Source organism: Stenella coeruleoalba (assembly GCF_951394435.1).
Source record: "Stenella coeruleoalba genome assembly, chromosome: 8".
NCBI lineage: Eukaryota > Metazoa > Chordata > Mammalia > Artiodactyla > Delphinidae > Stenella > Stenella coeruleoalba.
The window spans coordinates 32,650,566-32,669,067 of NC_137154.1; the positions used below are offsets into that span (position 1 = coordinate 32,650,566).

General features: G+C 36.5%; 1 protein-coding gene across 4 annotated transcripts in view; it reads right to left on the reverse strand.

Moving 5' to 3' along the window:
- The window catches only part of LUZP2 (leucine zipper protein 2), a 512,515-nt gene that overhangs the window by 426,773 nt on the left and 67,240 nt on the right, over positions 1–18,502 (reverse strand). The gene's annotated exons all lie outside the window — the stretch shown is intronic.

Here is an 18,502-nt window from a genome sequence, read left to right on the forward strand (position 1 = left end):
CACTAAAATCAAGTGAATTAAGATTTCTCCCTGATGATTTATAGAAAGGATAACATACCTTCAGGTAGCTATTTATTTTGTGCTAGGCCAACCTGTAAGTATAGAATGTTACAAAGGAAAAATAGCTACATCAGATTTTTCCTCAAAATATTCAAAGGACTTTAACAGCCATGACTAAAGTGTCAAAGAACCTAGACTTTAGCTTCAGACATCCCTGGGCTCCACCGTTCTGGCTCCATCGTTGACCAGCTGGCCAGCTGAAGCCTCTTGCCTTAGCTAAGCTGTAATATACTCATTTATACATTGTATATAATAATTTAATTAAGCAACATAGATTAAATGAGGTAATGTCTAACTCGTAAGTGCTGTCTAATTATTCTCTATTAGTATTTGTTATTATTTTATTCACTAATAAAGTATGATGAATTAAAGCCCTTTTAATCCCTTCTTCTCAAAGAATCATTTCCCCTTCATCATTTCCATTTTATTTTCCAAGTCAGTAGAACCTTAATCACTACAAAGTGTTAAGTACCGCACATTTCAAAAACAATTCCTGGAGTATGTCATCTTAGAAACCCAAAGATAAAGTAAATTGTTTTGTTTTTTTTTTAATGGGAGGGAAATTACTTGCTCAGTGATAAAAAGGCAGGACTTTGATGTAATTAAAAACAGCCTCTCATATACCATAAGTGTTAAACACAACATAAAAATAACTTTGAGCAGCAACATAACTACCTTATACCATCTGATAAATTCAACCTCCTTAAGTGGATTTTTAAGAAAAAAATTATAGAAATTGGCTCAAATAGTTAAACTTACGCAAGTGATGTGATCGATGCCCTCACTGAGGTGGTTGATATTTTTGGAGTCAATAGATATGTAAGAAAAAATAAAAATGAGATTGAATAAATAGGATAAACTTTTTACATAAAAGATGTATAGAATTCTTAAACTGTAGCAGTAATTCTTTGGACAGGCAGTTGTCTTTTTCAAATAAGATTTCATTTATATGGTTCAACTTAGAACACAGATGAATTTTTAAAAATTATGTATTTTGTGTTAGGGAGGATTACAAGAGAAATCTAATACATATGGTAACAAGAAATTATCAAACCCTGAAAAAGAAGCCATACAAAGAGTTTTGAGGCACAGATTGCATCGTAGAGATTATTCCACCTCGAGTGGTCACAGAATTTCACATTCACATAAAACCTATTCACATTTCACAAAAATAGGTTTTGCATTAATTTCCATAATTAAATGGTAAAGAAAAGTATCATATATTAAATATGTATAAGTGACAGGTGTTTTAAATCTGTTATCTGTTAATCTTCACAACAAGACTTCCAGATTGGTTATTTTTCCAATTCAAATGAAACAAATTATCATAAAGAATTTTCAACAGCTCATTCAAGGTCACATAGCTAGTAATGTGGAAGACTAGGATTCAACCGAGGTAGATCAGCCTCTATCTTACGTCTGTTTTCCCAAAAGTAAAGCCTAAGAGGGGCCTCCTTTGGAAACTGATTTTATCTCAATGAGTGAGTACTTTCAAAAGAAGTTGAGACGGAACATGATAGAACAAAAACGTTCAGCAAAGAAGTGGTCCCAGCAGAAGACTAGCTTCCCTTGGTCCCTAGGGAAGCTTGGAGCATGCATTGCACCACAGAGGTAGACCCACATGGTTGTTGACTGTAGAGACTGGGGATAGGGCACGAGGAGGTTGGGGGACAATGGAGGGAGAGGGTGTATCACACCCAGGGTGGGAGAGGAAGCCTAATTAGGCAGCGGGTTGGGGGTGAGATGGGGGAGAAAGTACACAGTATGCAGGGGTAGAGAAAGGGACCCCATTAAGGGAGGCTAGGGATAGGACAAGGTGTTGCTGAAATAGAGGATGAATAAAACCCAGGATTAGGCAAAAAAATCTCATTAAGGTCATTTTTCTGTAATTTTTTAGGTGATTCATTAGCATTTGGTGCCACCAAAAGCAACTGGTACCAGAAAAAGCAACAGGCAAATGGGGCACTCCTAGTGAACATGGACCAGGCACCAAAAAGATCTACTGCAGTCTCTGAAATCTGTTACAATATGTTATCTTCTCATATGAATATTCCATATGCTGGGATGTTGGATACTGGACCAAACTGATATCCTGTCAACTCCCTGGAACATGAGACTATGTTATTTTCCTTGCATTCTAATTTTCTCCTTCTCTTATGGGGGTTGGAACTTAACCTTGAAAAATTTCTGGCCAACCTGATTCCCCACCTCAACACAGGCAAGACTGTACAGTTATTACACAATTTTATACAAGGCTGAAGATGTAGCACACGGGTGTGTATGTCTGTGTGCATGCATGTGTGTATTGCCTGCTCAAAGGCAGATCTGCCTCACTTATTTGTGAACCCAATAAAGTATTCTACTCTATTTGAAAATTATATAAATGTATTTGTAGATAGTGATAATACCTTAGTTACAATACATTATGTATATATAAATTCTTTTTTTTAAATTTTTATAAAGATTTGACTGATGTACTTTTTCTTTAAATGACACATTCTTATGAAAAAAAAAGATCAATTTTACTCTTACAGGCTTCTTTTCACATTGGATAAACATCCACAGAAACTTAAGCTATTTTTTTATAATTAATTTTTATTGGAGTATAGTTGCTTTACAATGTTGTGTTAGTTTCTACCGTACAGCAAAATGAATCAGCTATACGTGTACATATATCCCCTCTTTTTTGGATTTCCTTCCCATTTACGTCACCACAGAGCACTAAGTACAGTTCCCTGTGCAATACAGTAGGTTCTCATTAGTTATCTATTTTATACATAGTAGTGTATGTATGTCAATCCCAAACTCCCAATTCATCCCACTCCTCCCTTCCCCCCTTGGTGTCCATACGTTAGGTCTCTGCGTCTGTGTCTCTATTTCTGCTTTGCAAATAAGATCATCTATACCATTTTTCTAGATTCCACATATATGTGTTAACACACGATATTTGTTTTTCTCTTTTTGACTTACTTCACTCTGTATGACAGTCTCTCGGTCCATCCATGTGTCTAAAAATGACCCAATTTCATTCTTTTTTATGGCTGAGTAATATTCCATTGTATACATGTACCACATCTTCCTTATCCATTCGTCTGTCAACAGATATTTAGGTTGCTTCCATGACCTTGCTATTGTAAATAGTGTTGTAATGAACATTGGGGTGCATGTGTCTTTTTGAATTATTGTTTTCTCAGGGTATATGCCCAGTAGTGGGATTGCTGGGTCATATGGTAGTTCTGTTTTTCGTTTTTTAAGGAAACTCCATACTGTTCTCCACCATGGTTGTATCAATTTACATTCCCACCAACTGTGCAAGAGGGTTCCATTTTCTCCACACCCTCTCCAGCATTTATTGCTTGCAGATTTTTTGATGATGGCCATTCTGACAGGTGTGAGGTGATACCTCATTGTAGTTTTGAATCACATTTCTCTTATAATTAGAGACGTTGAGCATGTTTTCATGTGTTTGTTGGCCATCTGTATGTCTTCTTTGGAGAAATGTTTATTTAGGCCTTCTGCCCATTTTTGGATTGGGTTGTTTGTTTTTTTGATATATAAATTCTTAATATAAAATTTGCTTGACGTCCTCAAGTCACATAAAATTCATTTATGTGACAATTTTCATTCAAATTTATATAAACATAAGAAGGGTTTTTTCTTTTTCTTTTTTTTTTTTTAGTATGGAAATGGCAAATGGATGACCTATTTTCCACTAACTTTTTACAATTCTGCTTAGAAGCTATAACTTTGAATTTTTTATCATTATGATTATTACTATTCATCTTAGTGCCTTTATACATAGCTGTCTTCTTCCTGAGATTTACTTTCCTAAACAATTTTTTCCTGAATACTTTTAAGTGTTGAAAATCATGTAGTTCTGTGACACCTTCTACAACTCTCTCCTCTCTATTCCCAGAGGTGGGAAACTTTACTCTGACATTTGGTCTCCCTCACATTCCTCATTTCGCTACCCCCTCCTCAGTTCTCCTGAGATGTAGAGACTGTTTTATTTGCTTAGGGTTGCTCAGCTATAAGGCAAACTCACTTATTCTGAATCCATTCTTCTCATGTTACTACACTCACTCTCAGTTTCACTATGAATGAGGAATAAGGGACTCATCCCCACGAAATATTTATCTCCCTCTTTCTGACAGTTTGTCTTTTACGTCCTTTTTATAGCCAGAACAAAACTAACCCCCTAAACAACAGAAAACAGTCACTGCCTGCATTCAGCGGAGGCTTTTTCTCCCAACAATCCAGTCTCCTCCTCCACAAACTCTAATTCAATGCCAGTGACGCACTGTGAGCATCTGTTTATGGTCACGGCGCTCACCACTCATCTTTAAAACATTCTATTTTCCAAAGGTCTGGGTTTTTTGTTTTTTGTTTTGCTTTCCCCAGATGCACTTCTTATTACAAAAAGTCACCAGGGAATCCTGACTGTATGTGCAGAATGTACCATACTTGCATCAAAACACTAAATCGGTTCCATTGTCACTTTGCCCTCCACTTAGCATTCTGTCTGGCAATTCTTATTTTCCCAGCCTATCACCCTTTCAGCACTTCTTTGGGATAAACACTCTCTACATTCAGTGTTTGAAAGGTTGCAGTGGACAAAAGCTGGTGATTTCCTGAAAGAACAATTCACACATTTCTACCAGAATTTAGCCTTTGCTTAGGACTGATGGGATTCATCTACTGATCTTTCATCGTACAATCTAGGCTGTGGAATCAGAGTCTAGGGTCCAAATCTTGGCCCTGAAACTTACTATAGCTGTAAGGAATGATGGATAGAAAGGAGTCACAGACAAAATGTTATTTGTTTTGTGTTACACAGGTCTTGAGCATATGAAAAAAATAATCTTTACACTTTCAATTCTTTAAACAGATAGTCAAAACAGCAACAATTTTAAAATGGCCATTGATAAATTTATGTTTTCCAAATATCTGAAAGTGCTTTAAAACATAGTTGTTGGCCTGGGACAAATCTCATCCATTTCTTTCTCTTGCTACATTGACTATAAAAATAAAATAAAACATTACCAATGATTACTACAGGATCATGACTAATCATCTTATGACTCTGTGTAGACTTTCTTTCATGTATAGATGTTTCCAGTTCAGACATGATCAAACATGAATTCAAAAGCAGGCAAAAGTGATTTCATTTTTGGTTAACTGGCATGTCAGCAAATACAATTTTCATTTATTTATCTTTAAGAGGAACTTGTGATGTTAGCTGGTCTCTATCAATTGACATAAAAATCACACTAATATCTCAGGTGGCAAAAAAATCACCATCTATTTTGTTAAAATAATAATAATAAAGAAAAACAGAGACTTAAACTATGCCAGACAGGAGAATCAACCAACCCTGCATTTCCTCTTCTATGTATATCTTAGGTGAGAGAGAGATGAACTTCTGTTTTGCTTAAGGCACTATTATTTGGCATTTTCTGATACATACCAAGAAATTGCATCTTAGCTGATTAAAGACGTAAGGGCTATAGGCAGGTACTCACATCGACTTATGAAAGGTACACTAACAAACGTAGGACCAAAATCACGCATGACAAAACATCAAATATTGCATATGTACCACCTCCTTTAAACCCTTCCAGGATGATAGCCTTTGCTTCATCTTTTAACAGGCATGTTATGGATGCATGTTTGTGTCCGTTTGAAATTCATATGTTGAAACCCTAACCCTCACTGGGATGGAATTAGGAGGTGGGGCCTTCGAGAGGTAATTAGGTCATGAGGGTAGAACCCTCATGATGACACTAGTGCTCTTAGAAGAAGATACACAAGACTGTGCTTTCTGTCTCTCTGATCCATCAGGTAAGGATACAACAAGACCACTGTCTGCAGACCAGGAGGAGTGCTCTCATTAGACAGTGGATCTGCCAGCACCTTAAGCTTGGACTTCCCAGCCTCCAGAACTGTGAGAAGTAAGTATCTGTGACTTAAGCCACACAGTCTATGCTATTTTGTTATAGGAGCCAAAGCAGACTAAGACAAGGCAACTCTGCCTCCTTTACAGTCTAACTTTCCAGGTCCCAAGGTAACTTGGGTGTTGCGAAAGCCAAACTCAGCCCTGGCTCTGTGCCACCTACCTGTCATTACTAACAGTCTCCTCATCTATAAAAAGGAGTTATTACTAACTGCTACACAGGATGAAGTGAAAAGATATGAGTATGTATAAAAATTAAAATTTAAATTCTATATGTCAGATATCCTTGTCTCCCTCACATAATGCCTACTTCCCTTAAAGTCTGTCCTGGAAAATTCTTTTAATTAAGAGTACATTGGGGAAATGGGTCCATTATTAAACTTTCAGGTCCAATTCCACTTAGGAGGAAACTAGACTTGTAGGAATCAACGTAGTGATGAATGGGACCAAGCTAACAGCACTGTGTTTCCAAACAAAGCCTATTTTCAAGGATAAATTCTCAAAAAACTGTAAAATAACTATGTGTAATATATAGATAATTTATTATAATTGCATATATTATAAAATACATGTATACTATATAGTATATATCATATATACATGCATATATACATGTACATGAATATACATACATTTATCTTTGGTAATTATTTTGATGTGAAGTGAAGCCAGATTATTTTAGACATCAATTTTGAGATGAATGTGTCAGTCAATGAACAGGTTAAATCTAGAACGGAGATGACTGTACTATACTTCATACTTCACAGTGCCATCTTCTGACTACAAATGGAAGTGCAGTTCCAGTAAAACAACGACATAAACTTTCTAAGGAAAATCTGGGGGCCATAATACTAATAATGATAATAATAATTATTATTATTATTAGGTTAGGTTTCAGGATAGGCTGAGTTCAAATAATGAGTCTGTTAACTTTCACATCTGTAAAACAAAAGGTGACACTATTCATGACATGGGGATATTTTGAGGAGTTGCGTACACCAGACCCCTTAGCTCACTCATCCACGTGCGTGTATGGCACAAGTCTGGTTTTTACACTAGTCTGCATGTAGCTCTCAACAGCTCCTTTGTTTCTGAGTTACCTCCCAAATGCCTGATACCACGAATTTCAGTGTTAACTTTACTGTATGAGGATCCTGACCTTGAGGCTATGTCTATTAAATTGTGGGTTCAAATTTCACCTCTAGGGCTTCCGTGGTGGCGCAGTGTTTGAGAATCCGCCTGACGATGCAGAGGGCACGGATTCGTGCCCTGGTCCGGGAAGATCCCACATGCCGCGGAGCGGCTGGGCCCGTGAGCCATGGCTGCTGAGCCTGCGCATCCGGAGCCTGTGCTCCGCAACGGGAGAGGCCACAACAGTGAGAGGCCCGCGTACAGAAAAAAAAAAAAAAAAAAAAAAAATTTCACCTCTACGTTTAGTAATGTTGTGACTTTAGGTATATTAACTTCTCTAATCTTCAGTGTTCTAATCTATAAAGCACATTCATGAAGTACAAAAAAGCATTAAAGTAATCCTAAAGAAATGTGTAGTACAATTCTTGCACACAAAAAAACAAACAATAACCTTTACCTACTATTAGGTAGGATCACACAGGTAGCAAGTGCTGAGCTGCAGTTAGAACGCAGGTCAGTCTGATTCCCACCACATGTTTCTAAGCTCCACAGTTGAAACATGGAAGCTATCTGGAGCCAGATGGTAGGACACTACAGGTCCCTGGTGTGACTTGGAAAAACAACATCCACAAATAAAGACCATATTATACAAATTCATGATTATTTTTCTTTCACAATAAAAACAAAATAAAATGAACATTATTTTAGCTGGAACTTTAAAGAAAGGACCTTCTGTTATATTTAGTTGTGAACTCAGAGGAAACCTGAGAGGAAGTTACATTTTTCTGTCCTCTCATGGTGTAAATCGGAACCCACATATGAGGCTGATGCAGATTTAGGGTCATGCGAGTGTTTTACTTTACACACTAGGAGGCGCTGTAGCACAGTGATTAAGAACATGGGCTAGAAAACTATTTGGAGTTTGACTTTAGACTCCACTACCTACCACTTTATAACTGAGGGTTAGTAATCTAACCCTTGTGTGCCTTAGTCTCCACAGATATAAAATGGAGGCAACAACAACCACCACCTCACAAGAAGTCTGTGAGGATTAACCTGGTTTAAGATATTACATAAGTGTTAGCTCTTATTTATTATCATATCATCTTTTGATTCTTTATTATTTCAGGAGAACTAACTGATACTGCAGAGAGGAAGAGAAGCAGGCAATATGGCTGACATAGTTGCACATTCTGTTTAACACATAAAGTTAATTGAAGCAAAATCTGTTTTTCCACATCAGTCAAAACCAACTGCTACTAATGAACGAGGTGGGGATCAAAATTTTCATTTTTACCAGGCTAAAATGTGAAGGAGAAAGTGGAGTTTTCATTCTTTTCAGTGCTATCAGTAAGATTTCACCTTGCTATCAAGTACTTTCTAAATAAAGTATGCCCCCTGATAAATCCATGTCATATAGTTTTATACCATTTAGTTTATTTGAGTTTAGTTTTAGTTTCTTAGCCCTCTGTAGAAAAGCGCAGGAGGCAGAGAATTATTTTCATGCAACTTGATTGATAAATGCAGCCTTGGTATGTGACAAGATTCTCACCTATTAAATTCATTTATATACATGTGAAAATAGGTGTTATTTTTTGCCAAAACATCACCATCTTTCCATCCCCTTGACTTCAGCTGCAATGTCATGTTAAGCAAGTGCTCAAGAGATCAAAGTGTTCCAGACTGTACAGTTTCAAATAGTTTCCAAATTTTCAGATAGAAAGCATCTGATTTCCACATTAAAATGAAAATTCTTTGGCCCCTTCCTCAGAGAATCTAATCTAATCTGTCTACGGCAGGGACAAGGAAGTAGCCTTTTTAATAAGCATCCCAGGGGATTCTGATTTAGGTACACTGAGGAGTGTACTTTGAGAAATACTGATCTGAGGAAACATATATTTTCTACATAGGAATATTGAAATTAGCTTGCAAAATTTTGTACTTATAATAAAGGCTTCAATTTATCTGGTTTAAAAATAATGAATTTCTTTGGCTGCTTTATTTAAGAATGTTTTTAATGTAGCCTGTCCCACCTCATGCAAACATGCAGCTATTTGCCAACACAGTCTAGTTTCAGCATTCTTGTTTATAAGTTTTTTTCTTCAGTGTGTATTTATGCAGAGATTACATTTTATAGACATAGGTAAAGTTTCATTCACAAAACGATTCTCAGAAAAATGAGCTAGGATCTGACCACTTTCTAGCTGGGAAAATATGGGCTAATTATTTAATATATCCAAAATTCCTTCTCCCTAGTGATAAAACATGTATAAGTATAATGTGTTGCAAGGAAGTAAGGGTTGAGTGACAGAGAGTAAGCATCTAGCACACTGCCAGGGCAATAATTAGTCCTCAACATTAGTGGCTGAATCTGTAACTTACATGTCATATAAAATACCAATTGAAATAAAGACATACAAACAAAAAATCCATACATAAAAAAATCCCTTTTACACAAAAGGGATTCAGTATCTTTCAATATTTTTCTAAATTGTAGTGTCAGAAAAAAAAACAGTTTTCCCCCATTCTTATGTGAACTTTTTTTGTAGAATGAGCTCACATTTCATTTTGTGGTATCTGAAGGAAAAAGCTACATGTTCTCAACAATATAAAGCTTACTCAACCATATCTGCTTCTTGCCAACATGTCACTTAAATTCTTCATGCATTTTCTTGTTTCTTTTATAATTTAAAGCAGCCCCCTCCCCCGCCTTTTCTGCTCAATGCTAAGAACTTAGCTTACTGCAAAGACCAGAAAAGAATGACTGCCAGCATTAGAAAAGATAAAATTAAAATAACAAAAAAAACAAGAAAAAGAGGAAGGCTAGTGATTGAGGACTTTCCTTTCTACTCCTACCGTCTCTGTTCATGCACATAGCATTCAAAGTTCCCTAGGGTGCTAGGCTTTTTATTTCCCTCGGCCACTCCAGCCCCTTCTCCACCATTCTATGGAGATCATGACCAACCTTACCCATTGTGAGACTACTAAATTTTAAAATCCAGAATCCTCTACTTGTCCAAAGGATTGTTGGTGTTTATGCTGTCCTACTTCAAGATACATCTTTTTGGTCCTGCCATCTTTAGGTCAACTCAAAAAATGAACCTTCTTTAAAGGAATTAGTGTGATATGGTAATATAATTTCAATAACTATATTTAATGTTTAACTGGATTAGCAAAATTATTAGCAACATAATTTGGAGCTTTCAGACTCAGAATAGAAGCTAGGTCATGTCATACTAGTTTTCCATACTATTTTCCTTGAGGTATTGCATGTATTTAAATCAGTGTTCCTAACTGGAATTGGTTACGGTGATTTGGAATTGACTTTCACATTGGTCTCAAATCATCCACATGAGCTTGGAGGAAAATACATTCTCCATTCAGGGGTTTTTTGTTGTTGTTGTTGTTTTTCATCTGTAATAAGGGAGGATAAGGCTGAGTTCCAAAATCTGTTCACCAACACTTTTGTCTTGCCTATACCAAGTAAAAGTTTTTGTTAAGGACTGCTCTTTCTGAAATGCAATACACTCTGGTAGGGTATTGCTCTCTAATCCTTTCAGCCAGGTAATGTAAATTGGCAATATACTGAGTTGTATTTCTCTGTGCTAGAAACTATTCTTTTTGTACATTAGCTTATTTGATCCTCTTGACAAATCTATATGAGAGAGGCAATGGTATTGCCTTTTCATCGATGAGAAAAATGTGGCTAAGAGATGTTAATTGACATTTCTAAAATCATTTAGCTAGTAAAGCTGACTCAAAGTCTGTTTGATTCCATATTCTTTGGATTTAACACATATGACACCACAAACATTTCCTGTAACCCCTACCCCATTCAACTCAAGCTACTCACTGAGTAAGTGCTTCTAGATGCTCAGAGTTGTGTGTTGAACAGAGTTAAAAGATGGGGAATTAATTAGAAACCCTTTTGAGGATAAACAGGAGGAAGTCACAGAAAGTCACATCCTCCATAGGGACATGAGATAAAGGCTAACCCAGAATCTACATTAGCCTTTGCCGATACCTTAGCTCAGCTGAAAGGACTACTTTGGAAGGCAGCAAGTCATCGCATGCTTTTTGTTCCATTTTTCCTAAGGAGCATTCACTGAGCTCAATTCCCTCCTGACCCTACCCCTAGAAGAATCATATCAAGAATAAACTACAATTTTATTATTTTGGCTGTGTCAGTCAAGAACTTTGAAATTCATTTAAGGAATTAATTTACTTTGATTTTTAATAAAATAATTAAATGTTGATTGCCTGAGGTATCCAATATAAAATCAATACACTGAATCATAATAATTTCTACATATAGTAATAGCTAACATGTCTTAGGATTTCCTGAAGGACGAAGAGTACAGCTATATGCAGGTACTGAGAGAGAACTTAATATACTTTCTTCAATCTTAATGGTCCTAAATATTGGACATTATTATTTTCCATTTTATAGATGAGAAATTTAAATGTCAGAATGGTTAAGAAACCTATCCAAAGGCAGGGAGTTTATGATATGTATGTGTAGAATGAAATCTATTACCACTTTGCCCTAAAAAATGTTATATAACTAAAAATTGTATAGGCTATGATGAAAGTATAGAGACATGTAAACCAAATGAAATGTAATATCACCATAAATTAAAGCTAGATATGAACATATTTAGGAACTCATCTTTGTAAGATAGTTCAGTATGCTACCCATTGAACAATACTACACAGTTGCAGTATAGATTTAATAGGTGAGGAATATATATAAGCAAATATCTCCCAGGAACTACACTTATAGGAAAAAGTTTCAATGAAAAGATCCCAAAGGTACCAAAAATATCACCTTACAATAGAACTGAAAAGCCAACAGTAACCACTATAGGTGTATCTCTTGCAAGGTGAATTGTGCAAAGTTGAGAACTCATTAGTGACTCTGCTTTGGGTTTTGAAAATGACCTGGAAATCTTTTTTAGGCCAACTCACTCTTCAAAAAAACAACTGAATACAGGTGAACAAATGGTGTTCAGCTCATTATTGTAATTCCCTTTGACTATAGCATGTTGTTCTATCATGATTCTACGTGGCTGGAGAATTTTTTAAATTACCTTATACTCTACAATAACTAGAATAGTTCTGGATATAAGATAGGTACCAACTATACCAATGCGTCTTAATTACAGAAGAGATGACATGGAGAGTAATCATATGATAGAAGAGAGAGAGCACTAGGGAAAGTTCTGGGTTCTTGTTTTGCTTTTCCTCTGTGGTCTTAGGGAAGTCTCAGTCACTCTGGACCTCAGTTTTCTCACCTCTAATATGAAGGGCTTTGGATGAGAACACAACCTTGTATTCACAGCATGTTTCCCAATAACAGACTCTTTAAAGTACACTCAAAGAGATTAAAAAACTCGAAAGCGGCACCAAGCAAGTCAGACGTAATTTGCAATGCAATCACTACCTATGGTATAACGATGTCTCCTAGTATTCATGAAAGCATTTTCAGAGCACAGTGTTTATTTGGTTGAATTTTAGATTGTGTCTGAATGGAATGGTTTACTTTCGATATATATATTTTTTGCATCTTATGATCATGAAGCAACATTTCTAAATGTCTCAGTAAACATGTGCCCCTTTCTGATGCAGACTTAACATGATCTATGTCTTTTCTTTTCCCTTAGCAGCAAATTATACCCCGTTCTATGATCCACTCAATTGACATATAATGACACATATGCATACACACACAGTAATCTATGGCAAAAATATACACACTTTTTCATTTAATAGTCAGAATTTCATAGCACAACTATGAAGAGTTTATGATAAACTATGTGCAAACTAGTTGAGAGTACATGATCTCCAAAGCTCTTTTCAAAATTGGTTTACTATAAAGTCCCTTTTATGTGATGATTCTTAAGACATATAGCAGTTGAGCTTTTTCTATATCAGCAGTTCTCAAATTGTTTTCAATAGTAGAAAAAAAACCTACATTTTCTTCCCTTAATTTTTCTAAATGTTTCTACCTTTTATAGCTTGCTGATGGATGATGAAATTGATTAACAAGTAGAAAATAAAGTTGTAGAAACTTTTATATCAATCTTGCCTATGTAGCTTGAAAGCATCCTTTTTTATTCATTGATGCTTATGCTCACGGCTTTGATTTGATGGTACAATTTATGCAATTTAATTAAATTCACTTGTAGCTATATAAATTAAATATTGCTAATCATACACTTTTGTGCTAAATCATATTCTATATGGTAAAATTAAATATCACAATTTTGCATGGTGCTCACCAAAGTGCACAGTACCATCCAGGAACCAAAACACTTTTCAAAGACCCACCCGATTTACCAGGTAATCCTCATTATTTCTCCTGCTTCCCCTCTTCTTTGGCGATCTTTTCTTTCTTTTGCATGACGACTGTCACTCTTGTTAATTTTGTGCCGTCCAATTTATTTGCATCCAAGTTTTCATTTATTCTGCTATGTCCAGATCAATCACAGATACAAAAATTTCATGAAAATAATAACTATATAGTAATAGCTGCACAGGCTAACCTCTGTTAAGTACTTACTATGTTCCACGGAATATGGTAAACTCTGTTTTTAGATGAACTCATTCAGTCTTTACCACAGTCCCCCTCAGGTAGTTCCTATGAGTAGTCCTATTTTCTACATGAGAAAACTGGATAAAAAGGCTAAGCAGGGCTTCCCTGGTGGCGCAGTGGTTGAGAGTCCGCCTGCTGATGCAGGGGACACGGGTTCATGCCCCTGTCCGGGAGGATCCCACAGGCTGCGGAGCAGCTGGGCCTGTGAGCCATGGCCGCTGGGCCTGTGCGTCCGGAGCCTGTGCTCCGCAACGGGGGAGGCCACAACAGTGAGAGGCCCGCGTACCGCAAAAAAAAAAAAAAAAAAGGCTAAGCAATTCACCTAACATCATACAACTAGCAAATGTTGCATGATACTAATGTCAATTACAAAATATCATTTCTCTCATTGTCCTCGGTAAAAGTTATTTTTGATATTGCTTAATTGACTTTATTTGCTCTTTCTTCTATTCACACTTCAAACTTTAAAACCTTGTTAATATTTATCCAACTTTACCTTATATATAAATATTTCTGAATGTGACTAGATTATAGGTACATGTATTTGTAACTAATATATTATTTTATTGCCTTATGTAACAACTGATTTATTGCCAAGTACACTTTTGATGTGTAATAATGATAACATCAAAAACATTTCTGAATGTTATGAAGATAAGTTCAAATGGAATTTTTTGGATTTTCTAGAGAAGAAAATTTAATATTAAACATTATCTGTTTAATCAGGTTACTTAAATGATTTTGTCCCATTTATTAAAAAAGATTTTCCTCTAGAAGTCAGTTAAAAATAGCACACATGCACCCACAACACACAAGCGCTCTCATAACACACATGAGAAAGCATAATTTCATTACACCCATATACCGCCAGTGGTTTCAGTGATTTTTCCTTCCTGGTTGGTAGGTCAAGTTCTCCCTTTCAATTACATAGAGTTTGGTCTGGGACAATTGTACAGTCAATTCATAAATGTTTGCGGTGTCTCTTTCATTAATTATAAAGAAAATTTAGTGCACAAAGATATTCCACAAATAAGTCATTAAAAAAACTGCTATTGTAATTAGGCAACTAAGGCCCTGAAAAGGGATTTAAAAAGTCAACACATTGGGTTTCCCTGGTGGCGCAGTGGTTGGGAGTCCGCCTGCCAATGCATGGGACACGGGTTCATGTCCTGGTCTGGAAGATCCCACGTGCTGCGGAGTGGCTGGGCCCATGAGCCATGGCTGCTGGGCCTGCGCGTCTGGAGCCTGTGCTCCGCAACGGGAGAGGCCACAGCAGTGGGAGGCCCGTGTACCGCAGAAAAGTCAAAACATTTTTGCCAATATCTTGGCCTGGAAGAGACATTTCTCTAACTCAATTACACAGAATGGAGAAATTCTTACAAAGAAATGTATGCAGGGTCATGTAAAGGTGTGTGTGGGGTAAGACTCCTTGTGTACTGGGCTTGGGACAAAAAAAATATAGTACCTCAGATCAATTTGGGGGAATTAAAGTAAGACTCCTTTGGATATCAAATTTATTTGCTTAAAAATGAAAATTTTTTGGTGCTTATTGTGTTTTTATTGTGACTCTTGTCCTTCCTTTACCCTATCCATCAACTTGATTCTGAGGAGAGATTGAGGCACAGAGCAAAGAGGAGCCTGGGGCATCTTCAATATATAGTACCATCTAAAAATACATTCCAAAGTAAACATGTGGTGTGACTGCTGATCAGAGGGCCCAGGACAGACCTGTAAGGTGACTCCTGTTGGGAGGACTATAACCGACCATCTGCTTAAAGTTCTTGCTTGATGGAAAACCACCAGAAGTCAGTAGACCTTCACTCCTCCCCTACCATGTTCTCTCCCCATTAAGTCATTTAAAGCCAAAAGTATCAAGAGTAGAATCACAGCATAAAGGAACAGAGGTTCAGCAGACTAAAGTACAAGCCTTCTCCAGCACTCCATGGGTCCCTTTTCACCAAGAACTTCTGAAGATTTTTTCACCCTACTATTCCTTTCAATACCTGTACTACTTCTTTCTGAAGTGAATTGCTGGCTGCCTTGGAAGAGCAATTTAATGCTTCTACAGAATAAGGCTATTTAAAAAGTACAGTTATTCTATTCTGAAGATATGTTCGCTTTCTTTGACCACGTTTATTTGTGTACAGGTTAAATGGATTTCTGCACTAGCTACATCATTCATTAAATTAACTCTATTTTTTTTGAATTTATATATACTTTATAAATAGGAGAGACAATATGCCAGGAAATTACAGCTCTTTTTACCTCTAGGGGTTCAGCAGTAAAACAGAGAACAGTTCTTGGCTATTGTTGAAGGTGAACATTTAGCTTTCTTTCAGGACAAATGAAGTAACTCTGACTGGGGGGGGCATAGATGTTGTTCACTTTGGTGAAAATTATGGAATTTTTGTGCTTCGGCATATAAAGTTGCTACAGAAAATGCAGGCATAAGGAAAAAATAAAAACAGAAAGCTATTCAAAAATTCGTATTTAAAAGACAGAATTGTTTTAGAGTTTTCATCCCTGTGGGTAGAATACTATTTTACGGTAACTATCTTTCTCTAATTGCAGCATTTACTTTAGTGAACACATTCATTAACCTTAAAACAGAACTGAACTTAGACCTATTGGAAAGATAATAGCAAGGTATTAAAGAGCTATGCCCAGAAAGAGATGTTGAAGCAAATAATTTTTTTTTTTTTTTGCACCAAGAGTCTCAGATCTGTGTTCTCCACACTTTGAAAAGAACTTAATAATAAAAGACAAGTGATAACACCCGAAGGCAATAGGAAAATTTAGCAACTGCCACCCTCTGCTAGTGCATTCAACACAATTGAAGCATGTGAAATGCCTTTTGCTTCACAAACAGGACCAGTGACTACGAAATTAAGTTAGCGTACGTCTTTGGCTAGAAAGCCTACTGTCACAGGTGGTCATGGTTCAGCTACACAGTTTTTCTCAGCCGGGCAATAAGCGCACCTCTACTAATGCAAATGTTCTTGCAAACCTGTTCAGTTTAGGTTCTAATGTGCACATTAACCAAATGCGTACAAGAACTCTTAAATACTACAAACAGAATGGCCTCTGTTAGAGTCCACTGAAACATGAGCTCTTCTTTGCAAAATGACATATTGATAGTACCCAATTCATTGTCAAGTTCTCTTACTGTCACAAGGTAATCTGGGTATCCAGTACAGTAAATTGTTACCGAGTAATCACAATAATAAGACATGCCACCGATTAGGAAAAGTTTCGCTTTTTTAAGCCCAGCATGCTCTTTTGGTTGAGTTGGCAAGAGGGAAAATTTAAAGAAGACTTGTCACAGTTTTCACATACAACCAACACTGCAGAAGTTTCATGTCTAAAGTAAACTAGGAACGACTAATTCGATTTTTGTTGTGAAAAGTGCATTGACTATTTTTTTTAATTTATCCTTATAAAAATTAACACTTTTATAAGGTGATGGCTCTTTGTTTTTGTAGTATATAACCAACATTAAAACTTCGATTTCTGAGCCACTTAAATTATAGTATCCTTAAAAAGCAAGTGTACTTTTGGAACACTAGAGATTCACTGTATTTAAAAATCATTGTGGCAGGGCTTCCATTGTTTAAATATTTATTATTCTCTGCATATATTGACATGCATATACTTAAATGCCCCAAACTTTGAGAACTTCCTTTCTCTAGAAGAATTCACAAGTAATTATTAACCACAACACAAGAGTTCAGAGTAAACAGCAAGACACTTCAAAAAATAACAATTATGCATGATTAGCACTGAGTGTAGAGCTAGAAACAAATACTAAAATGGGCTGTTATTGGAGCAAGTTATTATAGTACCGGGAAGCAAAGTGATTTTAAAACCATCTGCCGTTTGTGAATTCAAGTGACAAGCAATCTTAAAATAAAGAATACAGCTCATATTCCATTTTAGTCTGGGAAAGTCACCTGGGCTTTGTTTGCAAGCAGAGACTAAGTTCATCAACTACTGGGGCTAAACCAAACAGTCCTCACACTAGAAGGAAAGTTTGGTTACAAGAGTCTGAAAGAGGGTGTGTCAGTTAGGAATGGAATCAAGAATTTTGCTACCCTGACTTTTCATACATAATGAGTTTCCTTCATACTTCTCAATTTCAGAATTAGATATAATCCTATTTCCCCTCTTCATTTTCCAGCAGAAACGTAATCAGATAATGTTTCCATTCACATAGATTTGAAAAGATCCTTATCCTGTGTGGGTCATTTTATTTTATAGTAGCCAAGGCAGAGAGGTTGCTGCCAGTATGTTCAGGCCATGCAGAATAAAGGCTCAGTCCTGGGCAATGAAACAGTCCACCTTTGTGCTGCTCTTGTGGAAGAAGAATGAAAACCCATCACCAACTTTGGGACTTGATCAACAGTGGGGAATCACAAAACTCTTTTCAATCAACACATTTTAAACCTCCACTAAAAATAGCTCCTCTGTGCTTGGGCTTAAAGTCCCATCTATGGCCAGGGATGGAATACAGTACTTAATTGTTTCTGACTACAGTCCTTGCATCAGCACTCTGAGAGTGTCTTCTAACTTTTAATCGTCTTGTGTGCTCTTTAATTAGACCTGTTCACAAGACAGCCAAAGGAAAGTGCCTACCACTAAGCCTACTCAAGACATGAAAACAGTCTGATTCACAAGTCCAGGAACTTTGTGCAAGGCTAACCATCTCCCAAGATTTGTCATTTTTCTCTGGTTCCCTGTGCCTTAAAATGAGACACACTTGGGGG